This window comes from Meriones unguiculatus, chromosome 19 (assembly GCF_030254825.1).
Source record: "Meriones unguiculatus strain TT.TT164.6M chromosome 19, Bangor_MerUng_6.1, whole genome shotgun sequence".
NCBI classification, from domain to species: Eukaryota; Metazoa; Chordata; class Mammalia; order Rodentia; family Muridae; genus Meriones; species Meriones unguiculatus.
The window spans coordinates 39,154,138-39,162,444 of record NC_083366.1 but is presented as its reverse complement, the minus strand read 5'-3'; the positions used below and the strand labels follow the sequence as shown (position 1 = coordinate 39,162,444).

At 46.0% G+C, this 8,307-nt stretch overlaps 2 non-coding genes across 2 annotated transcripts; one reads left to right on the top strand and one right to left on the bottom strand.

Annotated features, from left to right (window-relative positions):
- Window positions 1–4,239: 4,239 nt before the first annotated feature.
- Window positions 4,240–4,313, bottom strand: Trnat-agu (transfer RNA threonine (anticodon AGU)). Its single transcript has one exon. It is a non-coding gene; the product is annotated as a tRNA-Thr (tRNA).
- Window positions 4,314–4,742: 429 nt separating this feature from the next.
- Trnai-aau (transfer RNA isoleucine (anticodon AAU)) lies at window positions 4,743–4,816 on the top strand. The gene has a single exon. It is a non-coding gene; the product is annotated as a tRNA-Ile (tRNA).
- The last annotated feature ends 3,491 nt before the right edge of the window (window positions 4,817–8,307 follow it).

Genomic DNA, 8,307 nt, shown 5'->3' with positions numbered 1-8,307 from the left:
ATCTCTCCAATCCAATCAAGAACTTTTTGGAGGCATAATAATGTCTTTTATTTTGGCGGATGGGTGGGTGAGAAGGGAGGTTAGTGACAGTGGAGCAGGGTTTCTTACCAGGCAGGCATGTGCCTGTCTTTGCAGCACTGAGGAGATAGAGCAGAACGGTCAGGAGTAAAAGACCAGCCTTTAATACTTGGTAAGTTTGAGGGCAGGATGGTCTATACGGAGACCCTCTCTCTCACGTCTCCCAAACTTGAATGCTATCAAGTTGCCTATAATAGGGTACTTACTTGGATAATGCTCTCAATGGTGTAAAATTTCCTCTCACTTTATGCCTCCCTTTATTGTTTTCTCTTATACTCCTCTTTTGCTTTTAAGAGATGGCCACTTTTTATTTTATTGTCAGCTGTCTCTTCCAAACAGCAGAATTTTATTTCTAGAAAACTAAGAAATCCCATGAAAAGAGTAGTGTTTGGGAACCAGGTGAAACATTTTTGCATCGTTTAATCCCAATCTTAGTGCTATACCTCTTGGTTTTTAGTGAGTCAGCGTCTCACTATGTAGTTCTGGAATTAGAGAGATCCTCTTGCCTCTGCCTCCTGAGCACAGGGATCAAAGGCGTGCACCATCATGCCCAGTTCACCTCTGCTTTCTTTGGAGACTTTGAAGGCTGTACCTTTAATGCCAAGCATTAGAGCCCTTCCCTTTTCTCTCCGCCTGGGAGGGGGGTGGCCTGCTTTCTCACTGCTGCTTTTCTCCTTGCCCTGGACTTTGGGTACCATGGATGTTTCAACCCTTCCTACTTTCTTCTTATTCTTTTATAGTTGCTTTTGCAGTGTAGAAGTTTCTGCTTTTGAGTCCCAGGAACAGCCCTTGAACATTTAATTTTACTGGTGTCTAAGTTGCTTGTGTCTGTTTAGCTCCTAGACGGGGACATTGCCTTTCTTCTTTATCCTGCATTTATTAATAATGTTAGCATTTATTAATACTTTAATAATGTAATATTTCAAAAATACTCACCAGCTACACTTGAAATAGGTTTGTTTTTCACGGCCTGTGAAATATACTAGTTTTTCGTAGAGAAATTTTAATTCAAAACATGGCTCCTCCGGCAAGAGATAATGTTCTTGTGGAATGTATACAATTTACCCTTGTTCGTTCAAATGCTGATTTCTCTACTGCACTATCTGGTTTCAATCCAGACATTGCATTGTGATGTTCATTCTAAGCATCTCCTGTCTCAAGTTTGTGTAAACATGCCACCATTTGTTCAATATATTGTCAATTAAGCATCCGGCCAGTGCTGAGCAATGGAGAGAATAGTATGGGACATCCTGGTCCGGAGGGGAGGAGAAAGAAGCAAGTAGGGGGGAATCAGAGAGGAGAAGGGCAGGAGAGGACTTGGAACCAGGAGGAGAGATGAACCGGACCTAAGATATGACTAAAAGCAAGCACAATGTGTAATATCTGAATGGTTGGAAGCTATGTGGGCTTGGAGGTTCAGGATGGAGTAACTATTGTCCAGCATTGTGCTCTAGGTTAATTAAATAATTCCTAGTCTCTGTGTGGTGATTTGGGTACACAGCTGGATTAGGAATAACCACTATTTTTTTTCTAATAATTTGTTTAACTTTATTTTATGTGCATTAGTGTGAAGGTATCAGATCCTTCGAATTAGCATTACAGACAGTTGTGAGCTGCCATGTGGGTGCTAGGAATTGAACACGGGTCCTTTGGAAGAACAGACAGTGCTCTTAACCACTCGAATAACCACTGTTTAACTAAAAGATAAATCAATAATAAATATTAATATTCTACAACAGATCACATTCAAAGGACTTTTAGGTCTCTGTGATCCATGTGGAATACAAGCATGTCTTTAGTCCCAGGAGACAGAGACAAGCAGATCTCTAAATTCAAGGCCAGCCTGGTACAGAGCAAATTTCAGGTAAAGAAAAGCTTAGGTCCAGGTGTGGTGGTTTATGTCTTTAATGCCAACACTCAGGAGATGGAGGCATGCAGATTTCTGAGTTCTGGTCTTTTCTGCTCAGGCAGTTTGGTTGAGCCAGTGAGTTGAGAGGCAGTGCAGTGGAGCTGAGTTTGTGGCAGTTCAGGTCTCTGAGTTCAGAGGCAGTTTTACCAGGACAGCTTTACAGAGACAGGTTGAAAAGAGAAAGCTTGAGAAAGGTGAAGACAGAATGAGCCAGAGAATAAGAAGATTAGAACAGACTGCTAGAGTCTGGGGCCAAGCAGAGATATTCAGTCAGAAACTCAGGGAGAAGCCAGATGGGACCAGCTTGGAGAGAGGTTTGAGCCAAAACAGCAGAGTTGAACCAGTCAGCAAGCATTTAGAAAGAGCTAGGAAGGGTGAGCTTATTGAGCAGTAAGTCTCTTTATGGGGACTAGACTTTTCTAGGACCAGGCCTAGTTTGAAGATGGAGGCATAAGCCTCCAAGATGACAATTAAATCAAGAGAATAAAATTTACTTTTACAGATCTGTGTCATCATCCCCCACCTCCCCACAGCCAGAAGGGTAGTCCTGGCTGTCCTGGAAGTCTCTTTGTAGACCAGTCTGGCCTCAAACTCAGATATCTGCCAGCCTGACTCCCCGACACCATGCCTGGTATGCTAGGTTTTCTTAATGCTTCTTCTGCCAAGTTCTTAAGAAATTGAAATAAAGAAAAATTTTTTTTCAATTAAAAACCAAAAATGAAAAAGAAACGGAAATGATTGTAAAATATTTTTTAGAATTGTATTTTTATTAGAGTGTTTATTTTATGTGTGCGAGTGTGTAGGTGTACCATATGTATGCAGAGCTAACAGCGGTCAGAAGGGAGCGCCGGATACCCTGCAACTGGGGTCATGGATGGCTTTAGGCCACCATGTGGATGCTGGAAACTGAACCTGGGTCTTCTGGGTGGCTGAGCCATAGCTCCAGTCCCACTTGCAAACTATTTTGCTGTTGCTAAGTGCAAGTTTTTTTCCTCCCGGGACCCAACCTCCCTCATTAGCTTTTGCTGCTTTTTATTTCAAACCCCACAAAAGCAAATTGCTTAGGCTATTTGTAAATGACACTTGGTCCTTGAGGAAGGAAGCTCTGGATAAGTAAAGAACACAATAGGTCTGGACACTGTTGATTTTTGACCATAGACAGATGCCTGATCAAACCACTTGAGGTAAGCCTGGGCTACAGAGGCCAGCTTCAGCTCCAGGGTAAGACGCTGTCTCAGAAAGAAGGAAGGAAGGAAAGAAAAAAAGCCTTCCAGCCATCCTTTGACACAGATGCAGCTGTGATTGCCTGAGCCATGTTGAAAGAGTTATATGTGTTTGTCATATTCTTTTTTTATATATTCAATGCTTTCAGAGCTACGTACGATTCTGTAATGTCAATTTTCACGGTAAGGGCAATTTGTTATTATTTTATTGATTTTAATTTTGTAGTAATAGCAATCTAAAGCAGGGCCTGGAGCAAGCCAGGGAAGCCCTGTGTCCGTGACGTATGACCCCAACCTAAGCAGTCCTGCGCACTGTTAATCTTCCGGCACACTGCATAGTCCTGAAAGCTCAGCTCAAAAAAAAAAAAAAAAATCAATTCTTTGTAGAATTCTGTGAACCTTATCAAAGAAGGGGGATTTTACATAGTTTAACATGGATGTCTTAATTTTTCAGAGTTTGATGTCTTTTGCAGTTATTCTATGCAAAATCTGCCTGAAAAGGCGCAAGACATCAAATCTCAAGATTACTTTTTCAGTTACCTATAGTCAGTTGTCAGATACATATGTTTCATTACTAATAATCTTACACACACACACACACACACACACACACACACACACAAAACCCCACCAAAACCAGGAGTCTAGTCTTGAACTCCCGATCTTTTCACCTTTTTGTCCCAAACACAGGAATTTCAGGCTTGCACCATCACTCCCAACATGTTAAGGTCCATACAGTATCATTCCTTCTCAACAGTGTGTCATGCAAAGGAGCAAACCTCAGCTAGTCCAGGCTACGCATCTCTAACCTCAAAGCCGCAGCTCTGTTCTGTCCTCAGGCGTCCCGGAGCGTTTTTTTCCCCGAACTCCTCTATCTCACGTCTCCATCTGCCAGTGCAAGGCTGTTCAGTTTCTCAGCAAAGCGTAAATAAAAGGCTGGATATGCTCCAACTCGGATGCCGGAAGGAAAAACCCCTCCGCTGCAATCCCTGCGAATACCAGGTGGAACGAATAGGAAACCAAGCAAAAAGGCCCCGCTGGGATTTGAACCCAGGATCTCCTGTTTACTAGACAGGCGCTTTAACCAGCTAAGCCACGGAGCCGGTGCCGGGAGGCAGCGTCGTTATGCATTATTTGAATACGGTCACCACCACAGAACAACCTTCCCTTGAAATCCGTCGCGTTGAGGAGCTGCGTCGGGGGAACAACCTCCCGCGTCGGCCTGCGGAGAAGCCAGGAGAAGCCTCTGGCCGCACCTGCGGCTGAGGACTCACTCGTAGGTGCGGCCGCATCCACGGCGCCGGGGGCGGAGGGGAGAGAGCGCTTCCCGCCCCGGTTCCTCTGGCTCAAGGGGAAAGAAACCAAAACAAACCTTCAAGGAACCGCAAACGCTCTTTTAGGGGCCACGGCGCTCCCGGTTCCGGCTGAGTCAGCACCGTGACGTGTTTGGAAAGTCAAAAATCAAGGGGAAAAAAAAAAAAATGCTGTTTGAGATCTTTTATAGTTGGAAGGAAGGAATCATTTTGTGTCCTGGCCGGTTAGCTCAGTTGGTTAGAGCGTGGTGCTAATAACGCCAAGGTCGCGGGTTCGATCCCCGTACGGGCCAATGTTGATTTTGCACAAACTGTTAATTAAAAAAAAATCCTGAACAAAAACCTTAATAATCATCCTCCCTGAAAGGTACCCTCGCGGTGTCCGTTCTCCCCTTGTAAAGATCTTAACTGAACCCAAACGCTATTGTGTGTCCCAGGCAAAACAGCCAAGCCTCCCTGGAGTCATTCCCCTGTCTTTTTCTGGCTAAAATGTCCACTCCGCTTACTGCCTCTTTGCCCTTCGCTGCCCTTATTATTGACACGTCATTATTTTTTCCCCCGGACCTAAACACCAGTATGCTTGCTTTTCATTGTTTTAAAATGCCTCCCTAATAGCTCATAGCTCCAGTCTGAGGTGATGAGAGGCTATGCCATCCCTTTTTGGTATTGTTGCTGTCATCTTTCTATGGCTGAGAGCAATAATTGAGTCCTCGGGAAGTGAAGCCTGAGGTCTAACTGTTGGACCCTTGGTGCCGAGTCTGGCATGTAACAATAGGTAGCTTCCGGATGTCTTTTGCAGAATGAAGGACAGCAGACACACATGCAGGCAAAACACATAAAAAAAGAAAAATAAAATACAAAACATCAGAGTCCTCAGTATATTTCATCCCTGTCGGAAGAAAAAAAAAACATTCAGAGAAGAAAGGTGACTACATCCATGAAATAATACGTGACTGAACTGGAATCACAGTAAAATCAGGCAGTCAGTCGTGGCCATGAGTGTTCATCCACACAGCAGTGTGACAGTGGGCTGCGTAAGTTGGCGGTCCTGGCTAGTTTTTGTCAACTTGACACCGGCTGTGTTCACTTGAAAGAACAGAACCTTGGCTGAGGAACGGCCTTCCTCGGATTGGCCTGTGGGGCAGCAGATGGATTTCTGATTGATGTAGCAGGGCCAAGCTCTCGGTGGGCAGTGCCGCTGAGGCCAGGCGGCCCTCGGCTGTGTAGACAGCCTGGCTGAGTATGAAGAATTGAGGCCAGCCAGAGAGCAGCCTTCCCTCACGGTCTTTGCTCTAGGTTCCATTTGCAAGCTTCTGCCCTGAGTCCCAGGTCCGACTTCCCTCAACCACAGGCCATAACCTGGAAGATGAGAACAAGCCCTGTCCTTCCCCAAGCTGCTTTTGGTCTCAGTGTTTTCTGACAGTGACAGAAGCAAACTCCAGTCTCAGAGGAGGAATTTCCCAGGGGTGGAGGACGGGCAGGTAGGCTGTAATGCCAGCTCGTGAGACTGACATACGGTGACTGCTGTGAGTTTAAGGACAGCCTAGGCTACACCGTGAGACCTCAGGAGCTTAGTCAGGAGAGCGTTTGCTTATTATGCAAGAAACTGGATCCCCAGCAACACAGGAAGCCTGGCACTATGGCACATGCCTGTAATCCCAGGACTGAGGTGGTGAAGGCAAGAAGTTCAAGGCTGCCCCAGCTCCCTGAGGCCTGTCTCAAAAAGTAAACTGAAAAGCAAGAATGAAAAGGCACGGTCCTCTTTTTACCAGGGTTGACCACCTTCATCGGACCGCTGCTTCAGAATCAAGTCTACAGACTGCAGACGAATTCATTGCTTTTTTTTTTAAACCTTACTCTTTGACAGCACTCACTACGGCCTGTGGGCTAGTAAGGAACAAATTCCAAGGACACAGCTCAGCTGGCAGAGTGATCATCCTTCAGTGTTCTTGCCTCGCATCCCTGAGGCTCTGCATTTAAGGCCCTGCACTAAGTGTGAGAGTTGGGGTGAGCAAGCTGTGGTGGTGCAGTCTGTAATTCCAGCACACGGGAGGCCAAGGTAGGAGGAGTCCAGCCTGGGCTACATAGCAAGACCCTATCTCAACACAGAACTTTGCTCAACTATATGAATGTGTTACACATGTAACGCTAATCGAAAACATGAACAAAATTACTTTCCTTACTTGCCTTCTGTTAATAAAATGCTTTTCCTCCTCCTCCAAGTTTTTTTTTTTTTTCCTGGGTGGGGTGGAGCAGAGTTTTGCTGTGAAGCCTTGAACTCCTGCCTCAGTCTCCCAAATAACAGCATAAACCACCACATGTGGCTTTTCTTCTTTAAGGTGTCTGCTTTATCTCTTTCCTTCTGCATGCTTGTGGGCCTTGTATGTTCGTACACCATGTGCTTGCAGGGGCTCAAATAACTCACAAGACACACCTGATCCCTGGAGACAAGCCATGTGTGTCAGCACCTGGGTTCTGGGGACTAAATGAGGGTCAGGGAGCTGCAAGCGTTCCTGACCGCTGAGCCATTTCTCCAGCCCTGTCCTTATTTTTACATCTTGTCTTCTGCTGTCTGGCTAATGTCGCATGGTTTCCTAACGGGGCGATGAGATGGTCACACAGCTAGTCAAGCATCAGCACAGGTTTCCCCGTGCAGCTTTTCATCCTCCTCACATGAGTTTAACATTTCTCCGGGGAAAAGAGGAGGGTCCTCCTGCACGGAAGCAAGCCTCCTCCAACCCAGCGCAGAGGCAGGTTTAACAGAAGCAGACACCTCAGAGAGGAGGCCCTGCCTTCTGCCACTGCGTTGGGGCTGAGACGTTGCTCTGTGCTCAAGCTCAGGCTGAAAGGTTACCAGGTCTCTCCAGGCCTTGAGCTGATAGCCTTTGAACCGTAACTGCACCATTGACTCCAGCTTGCTGACTGAAGGTTTGGGGAGTGGTCAGTCACATCTCTCTGTGCATAGACTCACTTCAGATTGGTGTTGTTTCTGACTGATAAAGTGGTGAAGACAGGCTGGTTAGGGTGAGGTGGTAGGGGTGTGAATGCCTTTGCGATTTCTATAACAGATGAGCTTAATTTAAATCCTTATCCCCCTCCCCCCCAAATTAGTTTCTCTCTGAAAAGACAACCCACCTCTGGAGTCTCTTTCTCTGTACCAGCAAGTCTGGGAGGGCAGGGACTCGTTTCTCCTGCTAGAAGAAAACGAGTGACAGCTGATGTTGAAATACACGTTAGCTGTGACGCTGATGTCTATGACTACACAGGTACTGAGCTGAATTATGTATGTGCTAATAACACACAGAAAACATGTGTTCATATTAATAGGAAATAAAAGAAGCAGCTTCCCCGTGGCCAATGAGAGGAACTCTTGGGTTCCCTTGGAGAATCAGGGCAACAAGGACAGAAAGGAGTTTAGGTGGTTGGCGGGCCTAGAGGCACTCAGCCCACTCTGTACAACCCTCAGTCACCTACTGTACGCAACCAGCTTTTGACCGTAACATTCCCATCTTTGCTGTTATTTGCTTCATAAAACACAACTCTTCTTAGTTTTCTGTTGCTGTGTAAAGCGGCATCACAGCCCAGCACGTTAAAACAGAGTTCCGTTCTCTGTTCGCAGTGAGAGGAGAAGCAGTGAGAGCACTGGGTGGCTGTTCAAGACCTAAGTAGCCTGGAGTGAGTGGTGGGACACCACGATCCTGCCTCCCCTGAGGCCGAAGCAGGAGAATGGACAGTTGTGGTCCGGTTGGGGATACACAAGGATCAGATCAATCTCAGCTATGGA